The 17,398-nt window shown below is 31.1% G+C and overlaps 1 pseudogene; it reads left to right on the forward strand.

Annotated features, from left to right (window-relative positions):
• Positions 1-10,239: 10,239 nt before the first annotated feature.
• On the forward strand, positions 10,240-10,353 carry LOC141519790 (U6atac minor spliceosomal RNA; annotated as a pseudogene).
• Positions 10,354-17,398: the final 7,045 nt, after the last annotated feature.

Raw genomic sequence — 17,398 nt, forward strand, 5'->3', positions numbered from 1 at the left:
TCTATCATATTTGATAATAAGACAACAAAGGAAAGTGATAAATGTTGGATAGGATGTGGGACAATTGGGCTCTATTGCACTATTGGTGGATGGGAACTAATGCAATATTTCTACAGAACAATTTGAAACTATGGTCAAAGACTAATCAGACTCTGCAATACCTTTTGATTCAGCAATGTCACTACTAGGTCTATCACATAGAAATCATAAACAGGGAAAAAAGGAACAAATCTACAAAAATTCATTTCATGATGGCAAAATATTGAAAATTGAGGTGATGCACTGGGGAATGGCTGAATAACCTCTGGAATATAAATGTAATAGAACACTATCATGCCATAAGAAATGATGAACAGGCAGATTTCAGAAAAACACGGATAGACCAAATATGAATGACTCAGTTATTTTTAGCAGCACAGTGATCCAAGACAAATACAAAGAGTTCAAAAAGGAAACTTATCCACATTCAGTTACAGAACTGATGGATACTTTTATTTTTAATTTTTATTTTTTGCAAGGCTAATGGGGTTAAGTGAAATGCCCAAGGCCACACAGCTAGGTAATTATTAAGTGTCTGAAGCCACTGTGCCACCTAGCTGTCCCCTGTTGGATTCTTTATGCAAATTGAAGGATACAATTTTTGCTTAATTCTTTTTTCATTTTTTATCTTTTGATCTGTTTCCTCTTTCAGAACTTGACTAACATGGAAATATATTCTACATGGAAGAATATGTATGACCTATATCAAATTGTTTAAAAAAAGGGGAAAGGACAGGGAGAGAAAAAAATTGGGATCCCAAATTCTTCTAACAATGAATGTCAAAAATTTTCTAATATGAACTGAGGAAAAATTAAATTCTATTAAAATATTTATTGATATTTGATCTTTGTAAAACATTCAACTGTTCTAATTGGATTATAAGATGAATAAAATTAAAATTTGAATATGGTGTTTACTGATACTGTGATTATTTAATGAAACAGTTTTTAGTTGAATCTCATGTCTGCACTTTTGGTCAGTAAAGAAGATTAAATGTTATCTTATTTCAGTACAATAAAGATCCATGATGTTATTTGTAAAGTCATTTCCTCTACTGATACTGATCACAAACCTTCTATAATAATGAAGTGATGAAGGGGATAGGACTTAATCACAAACTAATATTCTCATCAGATAAATGGGGATAACAATAGTACTGAAGTAACAGGACTAGTGTGACAATAAAATGAAAGAATATTTGTAAAACACTTTGCAACCTTTAGATACTATATAAATTCTTCTTGTTATCCAAAAGTAATGATATAATCTATAAAGATTTAGCTGTCAAACCTAGAAAGACCTACATGAACTGATGTTGAGTGAAGGATGTAGAACCAGGCGAACATTATACACTTTAAGAATGACATTGTGCAATGATCAACTATGGTAGCCATAGTTCTTCTCAATAATGCAATGATCAGATAATTATAAAAGCCCATTCACATTGAGAGAAAGAATTATGGAATCTAAATGCAAATCAAAGCAAATTATTTTCAATTTTTAAAATTTGTTTTTTCTTTTCTTTATTTCTTTACTTTGTGTTCTCATGGTTTTTCCTTTTTTCCCCTCTGAATATTCTTTCATAGCACCACTAATTTGGAAATGTGTGTTACATGATTGTACATGTATAACCTATAATAGATTTCTTGCTATCCTAGAGTGGGGTTAGGGAAGGACATGAGAAAACTACAAAAATTAATGTTGTAGTTATCTTTACATATAACTGGAAAGATAAATCATTAAAATAAGGTTAAAATACATTAAAATGTTTTAACTTTTCTTAAAATTTACTTATGAAATATTTTATTTTTGCTAATTACCCATAAAAATAATTTTAACATTTGTTTTAAATATTAAGCTATAAATTCTCTCACTCCTTTCAACCCTTCCAAATCTTGAGAAGGCAAAAAAGTTATATGTTCATAGAAGTGCAGTCATAGAAAACATATTTCCATATTAGCCATGTTGTAAAAGAAAATACAATAAAAAAACGAAAAATCAAGAAAAAAATTTAATAAGTATACTTGATTTTCCTTCCTCATAAGTTCTGGAGATAGATATGATTTCATCATGAGTCTTTCAGAATTGTCCTATATCATTGTATTGCTGAGAATATTCATATGTCCCTTTGTTTCTCCTCATTTCACTCTGCTGATGGATAGTCTATGAAGGTTTTGTGAGAGCATATGTATTATCATTTCTTGTAGTAAAATAATAGAGTATTCCATCACAATCTTATACTAAAACTTGAAGCAATTTGATAATTTATAGGGATCCCCTCAATTTATTTTTTCCAAATAAAATTTGCTTTCATTTTTTCAATTACATGCAAAGGTAGTTTTCAACATTCCTCTATGAGTTCCATATTTTTCTACCACTCTCTTTTCCCTCCCACCTCCCATAGTAGCCTAGGAAAAGTTATACAGTAATAATTGTGTATAACATATTTCCATAATTGTCATGTTTTGAAAGAGGAATTAGAACTAACAGAAAACATAAAGAATGATAAAAAAGAAAGGAAATATATAAAAGAGGGTTTTTTTTAAGATGAATATATATTTTGCAATTGAATTCAGACTCCATAGTTTTTTTCTTTTGATGTGGATGACATTGTTGATAACAGGTCTCTCAGGATTGTCCTAGCTCTCTGAACTGCTGAGGGAACCTGCAATCATCAGAGTTGATCACCTCAATCTTATTGTTTATGTGTACATTGTGCTCTTTATTTGGCTAAATTGGTTCAGTATCAGTTCCTTAAGTCTTTTCATGCTTCTCTAAAGTTTTGCTACTCATGATTTCTAACAGAGCAATAGTGCTCCCTAATATTGATTCTTGATAACTTATTTAGTTATTCCCAAAGTGAGTGACATCCCCTCAATCCCCAGATGTTTGCCACTATAAAAAGAATTAGTATAAATATTTTTGAACATGAGAGACTTTTACCATTTTTAAGAATTTGGGGGGGATACAGACCTAGTATTGTTTGCTAGATCAAATGGCATGAATTGTTATATTGCTCTTTGGGCATAGTTACAGAGTGCTCTCCAGAATGGCTGGATCAGTTCACAGCTGATTGGGCATTAATGTCCCAATTTTCTAACATCCTCTTCAATATTGAACATTTTATTTTTTTGTCATCTTAGCCAATCTGATAGATGGAAGGTAGTATCTCATAGTTATTTTAATTAACATTTCTCTAATCAATAATGATATGGAACATTTTTTCATATGACTATAAATAGTTTTAATCTTTTCATCTGAAAACTATTCATATTACTTGACCATTTATCAATTTGGAAATGACTTAAAAATAAATTTGATTCAATTGAATATATATTTTATAAATGAGTCTTTTATCAGAAACATTAACTGCAAAAATTGTTTCCCAGCTTTCTGCATTCCTTCTAATCTTGGCTGCATTGGTTTTATTTGTATAATTTTTAATTTAATATAGTCAAATTCATCCATTTTGAAATTTATAATATACTATTTCTTATCCACTCATAAGTTTATCCCCTCTACTTATTTCTACATAAAATACTGATGCTAAGATGTATGATGATGTCCCTTTTCCCCCCTCACTTGACTTCACTGATGAATAAAGTCTATGTAGGTTTTTTTTGAACACTTCCTGTTATCTTAATTGGTGATGCCAATATTGGCATTTATGTCTAAATCCTGTAACCTTTTTGATCTTATTTTTATTAAGTGTGAGGTGTAGGTGAATGCCTGGTTTCTATTATACTGTTTTCCAGTTTTCCCAATAGGTTTTGTCAAGTTGTAAGTTCTTATTCCAGAAGTCAGTGTCTTTGGGTTCATCAAATAATAAGTCATTTAATACTGTTTCTTTTGTACCTACTCCAATGCCCTTGTCCATAACTCTATTTCTTAACTAGTTCAAGGGAGCTTTGATGACTACTGTTTTAAAATATAGTTTTAGATCTTATACAACCAGGCCACATTTATTTGCATTTTTCATCAATTCCCTTCAACTTTTTGTTCCAAATGAATTTTGTTACTATCTTTATCAAGAACTGTAAAATTCTATTTTCTTGATAGTTTGATTGTTATGTCACTGAATAAGTGATTTAATTTGGGTAGAATTGTCATTTTTATTATATTGACTCCATCTAACCATGTGCAATTGACATTTTTCCAATTATTCCTTTGTAAAATTAAAAATCAAGAAAGACAGCATCCCATCCCTTTAGAATTTGCAGGAGAAAATGTGAAGTCCATCAATACATTATGATTAAGTGAAGTAGGGATATCTTAATTGAGATCAAGTGAAACTTGAAAAACATATTTAAAAAATACCTGCATGGAAGAAAGATTGTGATATTGATTAAAAAAGAGCTGGTTTAAAAGAAAAAAACACAAGCTAGAATTTTCCTCAATATTTAAAGTTGAATTATAATATATGAATTTTTATATTTTATCTGAGATGGTAGACATACTCTTAACAAATTTTCACCAGTTTCTATTTTTATGCAGTTCTCTTCAATGTACTTATGTGCCTCTTTAATTATTTAGCCTATTTTATTTCTAAGTGCCATTTCATTTCAAATTTCTGTTTCCTTTAACCAAGTTTTTGGCTCTTTTCTCATGTTTTTCTTACATCTAGTCATTTTTTCTTTTCTTCTCTTCTTTGATTTTAGTCTTTTTGACTCTTTGAGGAAATTTTTTCTTGACCTCAGACCAATTCATAAATTCTGTTTTAGACTTTTTTGAATGGTTTTCATTTATTGCCTTCTCCAGAATTGTGTTTTATATTTATTGTCACCATAGTAACTTCCTCTATTAACGTTCCTTTATTTACCCATTATCCAGTTCATTTTTAAAAAATTTTTAGCCTTATTTTAAAGTTGGTCTATGTTCCCTAGATAGATGGACCACTGTCCCAAACTTCAGGTTTTGGGGGCTGGTGTTTTCTTATATAATTCTTGGAATCTGTAATTTTTCTTTGGTTCTGAATTTTTTTTCAATTCTTTGAAGGTGGCATGATCTATGGAGAGGTATGTTTACTACTCTAATGATTTGTTCCCTAGTGTTAGTGACCACAAAAAATATTGTTTTACCTTTACCTATGACTAGTCCTCCACTCTCCTGAGACCACAAACTCTCCTAGTGCAATCTATTCTGGGACTGCAATACAGGACTGAACCTTATATACACACTTGGGAAATTGAACAGAGTCTTGCACCCAGTAACAACAAAAGGACTCCTATAATCTCATTATGACCACTTGTTCAATCACTTTATGATCCCTTACCTGAGAATTCCAGAAACTAATGCTGATTCAGTTGCTTCCAAGGACTACTACTGGCTTGTAAAGGTAAGTCCTACTGCTGGCTTGCCCAGCTTTGCCTGTGTTGGACTGTACTTCACTGTCACTTTGGTGCAACAGACCTTTCTTGCTAACCTTCTGACTGGATAATTAGTTCACCCTGTCCATTTGTTTGTTGTGCCACCTAAAAATAATTCATCTTTAGGAACTATTTAAGGTTATTTGGAGGGGAATTTGGAAAAGCTCAGGTGAGTCCTACTTGTTTCTACTCCCAAGATTTAACTTTCATACAAAATATTAATTGAAAACAAAAGTTTGTTATTATGCTCTTTGCCCATCAATGTCAACAAATTATTCTAGAGGAAGCAAATCATACTCCCTACACATCATTTTGTATAAACATTTGCTAAAATTAAGGAAGGAAGAAAATAGTTCACACTGAATTTTTTGTCAATAAACATATAACAGATATAAACAACAAATATATAGCAGAATTATTTATAGAAAGCTCAGACATCTCAATTGAATTGATAAATCAAAAGTAAAATTGGTTTGAATCAGTCTTTTTGCATTTGAAAGGATCTTTTTTTTTGAGTATTTGGATAGTTGGATAAAGATAGTTGATACCACACAGGAAATATGTGATTGGTTGAAAAAGAAATAAATCAAATAAAAACAGAGAAAATCAGCAAAAGAGAATTCTAATTTCATGAACTGAAGATTTTATTTCCCAAGGAGGGAATTTCTTTTGGGAGAAGGAGAAAGTGTCTACCTATTTTGGCTTTCCATTGATCTTGTTAACAGCGATGCTTAAATAGTTTGAGAAAATACATCCAGATGTGAGCAGAGTGAAAACTGTAACATCAGAGACAAATTGCCTTCCAAGAAAAGGACATTAGAAATACAGAGAAGGAATTGACTATGATCTAGCCCTATGAATGTTCAAAGGTCTGATAACTGGGAGGTCCTATTTCTGCCTGCATTATTGGCTGATAGCAACATTAACATCAAGAGAAGAAAGATGCACTGAGGGCACATTAGTCATAATGAGGAAAACTAGTTTGTGTAACTAGTTTTAGGAAACTACCAGGCATAGAGTTACACAATGAGAACCATAAGAAGGGAGAAAATGATTTTAAGAACCAAGAACTGTGATTTCAACATTTTGTCAAATGAGTTCCTTATATGCCTTCCCGACAACGAGTTTTCTACAAGTTTAAACCCATGCTAACTGGGGTCCTTGTGTGTTGCACAAAGAAAAATTATGTCCCTAGTTTCAGGCAATTATTTCTGTAAAAATAATTTTTACGTAATAAAAATCAATCTTCTTAGTAAAGAATCTAAAAATTAATTAATTATAGCTAATAAATAATGGGGATTCCACATATAGGGTTATGAATGATAATACTAGAGACCACATAATCTTAATATTAACCTTGAATCCTCAAGAGAACTATTCAGATCTTCTGGGACCCAAGACTCCAATGAATGCAATGCTTATGGAAGTAATTCCAGAGGGGATATTATAATGCTATATTAAAAGATGTGTCCCAACCAGTAGTGGTAGTACCTTTGTTAATAAAGAATTCTCTTTCCATGAATGCTTCTTTAGGCATCCCTTAAAACCTCTTCAGTGGACCTTAGTATTGATTCCAGAATTAACTTAACTGGGAATGGAAACTTTCATAGTTGAATTGCCCAACAATTTAAATGCTTACAAAACCCCTAAGACAGTTTTCTTAGTTCTCTATATCAATCAACTGCTAAATGTCTTGTCATTGGAGGATTTATATGGGACTTACAAATGTGAAAGATTATATTTTGAGTGGTACAATTATTGTATCACAATATACTGTGCATGTCAATTAGAAATAGAACTAAATTATACAGCATTTTCTTTCCAACAAAAAAATTGCACAAAGTATTCCTAATATCATTGTTATATTATTAATTGTGAATCAGAAAACAACCATATAATGATAAATGAAAAGAATTATAGAGACATAATGCAACTAAATTACTTTGATATGAGTGAATTTCTTATTACAAAATTAACATTTACCTGTGTTCTGACTCACACGCTTTACTTTAATTATAAGTAATTATTTGAATAATTCAAGGAAAAAATCTCATACTTGTCAAAAGTTTAAAGGTTGCTTTGGGGTTAGAACTATTCAATTTGGTAAAATATGATTATTATATGAATTATTATTGAATTTTAAATTCATTGAATTCTATACTTTGTGAACTAAACTTTAAATTAGAAAAAAGAGAAAATGAGTCTCAGTCCTTTGCAATGCCATAAAAACAAACTAATTGTGTAGTACTTATTTAAATCAATTAAAATGCCAAGGTAAGCATTTGTATGACATAGTTCTTATTGGGTATCTGCATAGAAATCAACTTCTACTTCTCTCAGATAGACACTGATCTACTTTCATCTGGATCTGATGAGCTAAGGATTTAGAATTTGACCCATTCATATTTTCCTAAGCCAACTCAATCCAGTCCAGTATGGATCAAGCCAATCTAGTCTAGCAAACATTTACAACATACCTAATATATGTAGAACACTGGATTAGGTGCTGGTTCTATAAAGACAAAAGGAAAATAAAAAATAATTCTTACCAGGTTATTCATTTTTGATTTTTTTTAAAAGAAAAAGCAAGTTGAATGACCAAGAAAAGAATATCAACTATTCTGCTGATGTTAACATATTAAGAAATTTCATATGCTTCATCTGTATATTTGATATCATATGATAATATATTTTATAATTTACTTTTCAGAGACATATAGCACCATAGAATGAAAAACTAATAACAAAATTTGTTATGAAGAGAAAGTTATGAGCTTGGAGTCAGGAAGACCTGAGTACATGTACTGATAATACCAAGATTTATGAGAGCATTGGAAAGTGACAATCTCTCTCAGTTTGAATTTACTCATCTTTGAATTTGTCTTCATCCTGTAACCTATGTTACATGAATATTAAGGGATTCACACAAAATATTTTAAGTAAATCATTATGCAAAGTTTAATTTGCTATAAAAATCTAAAATTTTATTATTGATTGCTAAATTCCACTAAATGAAACTTGTACATACAGAGATGTGGACGTTAGTCTAACTAATGAAAAACACCAGATCAAACAATGCTCAATTTTGTAAATTGAATTATTTCTTATCATTAAAACAAAGTAATTACAAAGCTATCTGATTAAAATTGCAAAAGTAGACTTTTCAAATGATCTTTCTTCCCCCCTCAACAAAATCAGTATGGAAATTTAACAAATGATTAATAGAATAGCTTTGTACAACTGTGATTCTTGCTTAAATTCTAATATCCATTATTTTGCAGGACAAGGAGGATAAAAAATAATATCATTCTTTTCAAGGAATTATGTGGATCCTTTAAATCCAAACTTGATAAAAGGTACAAGTCTGTTTCTCTCTAATTGAAATAAATGATTTCCTTAGTCAATATAATCTACTTTTCTTTTAAAATGAAAAGATAGATACCAATTGGAAACTTTTTAAATGAGTCAAAAACATAATAAAAACAGAAATGTCTTTTTATTATCTGGCATTAATGAAAAAGTGGGTATAAATATAATATAATATCATTCATTTACATGTTTAGAAGTCATTCCAACCAGTTACCCTGGCTTATGAATTTTCCCAATATCATTTTTATGATATTAATGCAAGGCAACATGAATTATATAAATGAAAGATGCTATAACTTTTCTTTATTTACCTCTTTGAAACAATAACTGTAACGAATGCTACATGAGCCTGACACAGTGAATTCCAAACTTGACTCATTCAAAGACATTTGCTCAGTAGAGTAAAGTGAAACAAAGATTAAGAATCTAGGTCAGGTTTAAATTCAAGAAATTCACTGAGATCATGGATGGAAAGATCTCTATCATGCAGCAGAGACCTAATAAAATGCCTGTCATGACCAACAAATCAGAATCCAAGAAAAAAAAATGAATGTCTTGTTGTTAACTTGGATTGCTTCATTCTTTAAATAGATTTCCAAGTCATTTTCTATGAATTCTTAAACTGATTTAAAAAATCTCCAATTTTTCATCAGTTGCACTGCTAAAAATAATTTTGAAAAAAAGATATGTTCTCTGAATAAAATGAGCTACAATTTAGTTGTGTTTACTTGGCAGGTTTCCTGTAGCCTATTTGTAGCCATGTGGATTTAAAAAAAAAAGGTATTATTATCAATATTAAACATTTCATAAGTTGTTTGCTTATAGTATATAGGCCCCCTTGAAAAACTGAACACCGGGGTGGCTAGGTGGCACAGTGGATAGAGCACCAGCCCTGGAGTCAGTAGTACTTGAGTTCAAATCTGGCCTCAGACACTTAATAGTTACCTAGCTGTGTGGCCTTGGCCAAGCCACTTAACCCCATTTGCCTTGCAAAAACCTAAAAAAAAGTGAACACTTTTTGAATTGGAAGGGTAGAGATAGAAATACTGGTTTTTCTATTTACTGCTATGTGACTTTGGATAAATAATTTATCTTTTTCTTAGCTTAATTTGCAATCTCAAATACAACGTTAGAAAAGATGAGGTCCACTTTCTCTTCAGGTTCTAAATAGTATCAATCAATTGACAATCATCTAGTACATGGTTGGCATTCTTCTACTTGTTAAAGATACAAATACTGTAAGGAAAGCAATCTCTACTCACAAAAATTTTACAATTTTTTTTAAAATTTCTTTTCTATTTTAAACTTAATAAATATGAAAACTAAAAGGGCATTTGCATTTGTGGATTAGAAAAAGTGTATTGCATATGAAACATTATATAACTCTCTAAAATTCATAGTTCAACATACTTTTTAAAAAATGCATAGGTTTAAATTGTAACTTCAAAACTGTCTTCCTTATCTATGTTGAGTGAAAGGAGAGAAGGTCGTACTTCCCTTAATAGGGATGGAAGATCTTAGTGGCCTTTACAATACATAAGGTTAAGGTATTGATACCTACTCTAACTATGTTTTTTAGGCTAAAATGGAGAGAGTATTGGGTTTGAAGTTCAGAAAGACTCATTTTCCTGAGTTAAAATCTGGTCTCAAATACTTATTATCTGTGTGACCCTTAGCAAATAACTTATCCCTCAATGTCTCATCTACAAAATGAACTAGAGAAGGAATTGGTTAACCACTCCAATATCTTTGTCAAGAAAATCCCAAATAGGATCATGAAGAGTCAGACACAAATTAAAAAAAGCATAGATTATATTGTGTATACACACACACACACACAGGATCTTTATGCTTTCTATATTTTAAAATATAGACATTCCTTTTTTTGACTACTCATCTCTATTCCCCTTTGCCCTCCTATTCAAAGTAGTAAAAAATGGAGAAGCCCTATTCAAAAAAATTTCATAGTCAAGCAAAATAAAGTACCATAGTGACTGTGTCAAAAATAAAAGATGAACATGAAGTTCATTAGATTTCTGTCGAGAGGTGAGTAATATGTTTTGTCATAAGTCTTTTAGAATCATAGCTGGTTGGACCATTGTTTATCATTCTCAAGTTTTTTTAAAAAATTTTATAATATTTTTGTTATGTTATAGCTTATTTCTGTTGAATTCACTCTGCATCAATTCATATAGAACTTCACAGGTACTTCTGAAACTATGGAGCCTATCTTCTAACAAAAGTATATTGACAAGTAATATGATTCCTTAAATATGGCTTGCCCTAATCTGTCAAGAGCTCATTATTATCAGTATGTATTATATCCTAACTTTCTGTGATTGCTTGGTTTATTATTAATTCACATTAAAGATAAGTTTTTTTTTCCCTTGGGGATTAGTTCAAGAGAAGATTTTGCTGAGCACTGAGTAGTGATCAGGGCAGAAACAGCATACATACATATATAGGTACACATTTTGTGGTACTGAAGTTGGAAATATCGAACCATGAGACATTTCTGCAATGTGAACTAATTTTTGCAATGTAAAAGACTGAGATGACTGAAAGAGGGGATCATTCAAATTACCTAACAAGACACTTAACTCTAAGCCTCCTTTAGCTGTATACTGAATGCAGAAATAGAAAAATACCTGACCTTGACTTTTACTGTATGTATAAAATGATGTTTATACATCATGCTCCAAATTTTAGACATACATACATCCATCCATACATACAAAAATACATGAGTCATGCTATAGATAGATGTAAAGTGCAATGACATATATATATATATATATATATGCATGCAAGCATGGATTATATATGTATATGGACTCATGTTTGTTGATTTTTCTATAAGGTATATAGCATTTAGCATGTATAAAAGCAGACAAAGAGAAAATAAAGAAGTTGTAATGAAAATCTTCTAAAATTGTAGCAAAAATATAAAAATGTGGGGAGTGTAGATTTCAATGTTGATCAATAAATTTTGCATATTCATTGGTCAATTAAAGTCACATTTCAGCAAGATGGCTACACAACTTTATAATACCTTTTTTTTGACAAAACCCTTCTATTCTTATCCTGACCACTACTTCCAGCTAATTCATTGGCTAAAAATCCTGTGATCTAATTCTTTTCATTATACTTCAATGTCTTTTCCCCAGAAATGCAATTTCAAAAGATTTTACATGAATACTATTGAATCTATATATCAGAGATCAAAGAACACATGTATACAAATATTTTTAAAGCAGTTCTTTTTGTAGTATTACTAGATTCACTATCTGATTTTTGTTGTATGACTAGGATCTTCTAAATGGGGAATGGGTGAACAAAATATGATGTGTGGGTGTAATGCCATAAGAAACAATGAAAGGAATGACTTTAGAGGAATCTCTGAAATATACACCAATGCCTAGTGATCTGAAAAAGGATTATACATTTTACAATAATAACAACCTTGCAAACACAAAAATTTGGAAAAATTGACAACTTTGACCAATGAAGTGATCAAACACATATCCAGAAGACTCATGGATAAGCATTTTGCCCTCCTCCTAACAAAAAATTGAAAGAATCAGAGTATAGAGTAGGACATATTATTTTGGTCATAATTAATGTAGGAATTTGTTTTGCTTGGCCTTGCATATTTTTAAAGTTTTGATTTTCTTTTTTTTCCTCTAATGTGATAGGATGACTGTGTAAAGGAGAGAAAATTTATTTTTGTTCATTAAAAAAAGTAAACTTCAAATTAAAAGAGGGCTATTGCATCAATAATATTGTATAACTATTCCAACTGATTATTTTTAAGAGCAAAATCTTTTAGGTTTGAAGGAATCTCAGAGACTACTAATTTGAAAAAAATTCATTTCACAAATAAGAAAATTGAGTCCTAAATGAAGTTGTGACCCTCCCCAGTTACTCAACAGTTTAGTAGTAGACTCAAATCTCAATTCCATTCTCCTTTCCTTAATGCCACTGTTGCCTTCATTAGAGTATGCTATCTTGACACCTGTTTTGTTTTTTCACTTTAGATACTGTTCAGATTAGTCAAATGCCTCTCACAACATTGAACTTCCATTCAGCTTTTCTGAAGACCTAGCTGTGATTTTTTTTATAGAAATTACATACAGAAAATTCTTCTGTGTGACCTTCAGTCTTATCCTTTATTGCTCTATCTTTATCGCTAGTCATCTATAAAGTGAGGGAATTGAATTTTAAAGGTAACTTCTGACTCTAAATATATAATCCTTTGATTAAAATGGCAACTATTTGTTAAAGAAGGATCAATCAATTCACCAACTCTGTTTTCCTTATCAAATTGGAGAGAAAGGAATACTGGAATCACAGTACTCTTTGAGAAAAGCACTAACTCTTAGAAGTTTGCTTCTCCTATTTCTTCAGTCAAGGCAGAGAGAAATTGATTTAGGGGGCCTATTCCTGTGAACCAGAGGTCCATTTTCAGCTTCTCATTTGGGACTTGTCCTTTACTCTCAACAAATAAGCTTGGTGCTTATTTAAGGTCTTTCTGCTGTTGACACTTCTGCTCATATGTATTTGGATGGCAATGGTGACAGCTTTACACTTTGATTGAACTGTTTGAATAGGCCATTGGGTTAAGTGGACAGCCTGCTTAACACATCAAGTGCAGAGACTTCTGTGGGATGAGTCTCCTTCTTAATAAGATTCAAAATTAGCTAGCTGCCAAATGTCTCATTGCTTTGGATGTCTGATATCCCATCTTTAATGCAGGGATAGGCTTCTAGTTCCAAACTGTAATTTTCTAGCTGTCAAAAGAGATGCAAAGTTTCTCAGTATTTGGGGAGTAGTCAACAGTAAAACAGACATTTAAGTCCATGTACCATATAAGTACCATAGGACTTTCAAGATTTTTGAAAGAATGACATATGGGATCTTGCCTAGGAGAACATCTTCATGAAGTTAAACCAATCAATCACTGTCAAACCATCAACATGCCTATGAAACTTCTTTGTATTACCATGGATTTATGAAGGTAAATATAAAAAATATTATGGCAAAGTGGGAAGAGAATTGTCTCAGGAGTCAGGGACTATAAATTCTAATCTGATCTCTGATGTATAATGTGGTAAAATAACCTAATTTCTGCTTTGGCTCTTAGAACTGCAGAGGAACTTAGACTGGGAGTTTTAAAACTATTTTTGTCTAGGACTTCCTTGAAAGTATGTTGAAAACAATTTTTCAAGCCTTTCTCAGAATATTAATTTAAAGCATAAAATAAATACAAAGGATTACAAAGGAAACTATATTAAAATAAAGTTGATCACGTTTCCCATAAAATTCACAGACCACCTGAAATGGATACCTGAATTCTAAGTAAATTTAAGAACCCCTGATATAGGCCAATACTTACTGATGAGACCAGGACTGTTAAAGTGTACTTAAGCACATATAGCCAGTGAGAGGAAGAGTCAGAACTTGGAATCAGCTACATGCTCTTCTCTGTCTCCTGATTCATCACCCTCCCTACTCTGCCAAAATTCATTTCCTATAAAGTGTAGGATGTCAGAAGTTTATATTTCTCTACTGTTCTCCCAAACTCTGAAATTCCCTGACAGAAGATCTAAATTAAAAAGATGCTTATAGATTGCTTAATCCAATGAGTTATTGTATAAGTCTTCATTCTATGTTATTCCAGATAAGAAGTTATTTAGACTCTAGCCATCAAAAGTGGTCAACTACCCTGTACTTGGCACAGTGCCTGGTAGTTACTAAGTGATTAATAAATCTTTTGTTGTTGTTGTTGTTTTTTGCAAGGCAGTGGGGTTAAGTGACTTGCTCAAGATCTCACAACAGCTAGGTACATTATTAAGTGTCTGAGTGTAGATTTGAACTCAAGTCCTCCGATTCCAGGACTGGTACTCTATCCATTGTGCCACCTGGCTGCTCCAATAAATCTTTATTGACTGAATATTTTTTGATTTGGAATGGTGGTGTTGATGGAGAAGATGATGGTAGTGATTGTGTCTTCAAATTTTGTCTATTTTTACAAAGATATTTACACAATTTTAATTATGGTGGTGATTTTCCTTTTCATTGTTCTAAAACTTCACTTTAGTGTCCACCAGGTGCTCTAGGTTGGGACTCTGGTCCTATTAGAATGGTCTAATATTCCTCCCACTTGCTGACTTTGAAATACTACATATATTATATAATTAATATAAGGGCAAGGTTTCCATAGTCTCTCAAGTGCACTTAATTTGACACAGTTAAGAATTTTTGCAACTTCTCTGTTGCCCTTCTCTGGATTTAGAAAATAGGCAGCTATTGGAGCATCATATATTCTTAAGAAATGTTCATGTCACATACTTTATATAGACTTTATAATTCATTAAATATTTTTTTTACTTTTTCATCTGAACTATTGTTTATGTGAGCATAACCTTCCTTTTCTTTTGAAGTTGACTTTTTCAAGGACAGTGTAGAATTTCATACATTTACCAAAATTTAGAAGTGCCTTTTCTGTATAGAAAAACCTGCTAGTGATTGGAGAAAATCCCATGTTTACAGAACATATGGTCTCCACTCCCATGTAGTTTTGATATAATCTGTTGAAGTCACAGATAAATAAAATATATCATATTCTAGGATGCATACATTTGGAAGTAGGAAAAATAAAGGGTTATATGATCCTAATTCAACAGTATTCTGTGAAATGATAAAAAAAGTTTAGGTCATATGGTCAAATTGGAGGGCTTAATCTCAAACATTGTGGCTATATCTAGCTGGAATTCTCTTTCAAGTATATATTAGACTAAACAGATAATCTACTCTGAATTTCTCTAATTCTGTGATAAGTATATGCATATAGTTCCTAATTCACAAAGTTACTATAATAAAAATATTCTTTCATAACTTTAAATTTTTATATAGTTGTCACCTTGGTAGAATTATTATTATTATTGAGATATTGCCATTTATTTTAAAACTATTCTTCAATGGATGCTAATAATGACAGCTACTATTTATTTAATGTTTAAAAGTTTTTCAAGCACTTTAACCATCTTATATCATTTAATTCTCACAACTCTGTGACATAGGGACTATTATTATCCTAGTTAAAAATGAGAGAATTGAGAGGAAAAGAGATTAAGTGACCTAATTAAAGTTAGATAGACAAATACATAGATCTAAATGTAGATAGATAGATAGATAGATAGACAGATAGATAGATAGAGAGTTATAGATATCTATCTATCTATCTGTATAGATATGTATATCTATACAGATATATATTGTACGTGGCCAAGACTTCAGTTTCCTTATCTTTAAAATAAGGGGAAACGGGAATGGAATAGATTGTTTTTCTAGTTCATTCCAATGTTAAAATCTCTAATGCTAAGAATCTTGTCTGTATCATGTTTTCAGACAAATTCAACCATGAGTGATATGAAGCATCCCCATAGACAGGAAATCTTGATCATTTTGCTTCTCTTTCAGTTATATAGCAATGTGAACTATACTAACTAGTTGGAAAAATAAATGATCTTTCTTCTGAAGCAGTACAGTCTGTTAGAGTCTAAAAGAATATAGCTTTGGAAATGTGTTAAGAATAGGTCTGCCATCTCAGATAAAATATACAAATTCATAAATTATAATTTACTTTCAAATTTTGAGAAAGTCATATCTTGTGTTTCTTCTTCTGAACCAACTGTGTTTTTAATCAACATCGAAAACTTTCCTTATATGCAGGTTTTTATAATCCGTTTTTCAAGTCCCATTTGATCTTAATTAAGATGTACCTACTTCACTTAATCAAAATGTACTGATAGTCTTCACAGCTTCCCCTACAATTTCTAAAGACATGTTGTCTTTCTTGATGTTTAATTTTCAAGTACTTTACAAAGAAGAAAAACAATTCTCAAAGCACTACAATGTTTTCTTCTAAACACCATAAGACAAAGAAGGATAAGCTTACCCTTGACAATTGTTTCTAATTTGATTCATTCTGTTAGTGGAGAATTGTTTTGTCTTGATTTTTTTTTCTTGGCATAGTTTTTACAAATATATTATATCTTTAAGATTTTTCAAACTTTTATTGTAAATGTAGATTGTACATTCATATTGTTTAAATTATTCAATTGATAGGATAATCAACTTATGGATTTTCTCTGAATATGAAAAAAACTCAAACAACAACCATATATGTGTGTGTGGCAAACTTAAAAGCAAATTGATAAGCTGTAAATTATACATAGCATGATAGACAATATATTGAAGGAGGCACAGTTGTAATATCAACATTCTCTTTAGTTTTGGTGCAATTTGGGGATGAAATGAGGTATTTCTGTCATTGAAGATTTAACAAAAGTATATTTATTTTACTTCACCCTAGAGCAGTCACAGGATACAATGATAGTACAAATCTTCTTTGGACAGTTTCCACTAGTCTCTTATGGAGATATGTCTGGATCAGTCTATGGAAATTCTTTATGACAAGCATTCAAAAGGTCAGTTAAAGTACTCAGGAACATTTAATTTGGAAAGGAATAGAATTAGTTGAGACATGATAACTATGTTCAAGTATTTGGGGTACCACCTTTCAAAAAAAGAATTCACCCCCCCCTTCCATTTCCACCTA

Source organism: Macrotis lagotis, chromosome 3 (assembly GCF_037893015.1).
Source record: "Macrotis lagotis isolate mMagLag1 chromosome 3, bilby.v1.9.chrom.fasta, whole genome shotgun sequence".
NCBI lineage: Eukaryota > Metazoa > Chordata > Mammalia > Peramelemorphia > Peramelidae > Macrotis > Macrotis lagotis.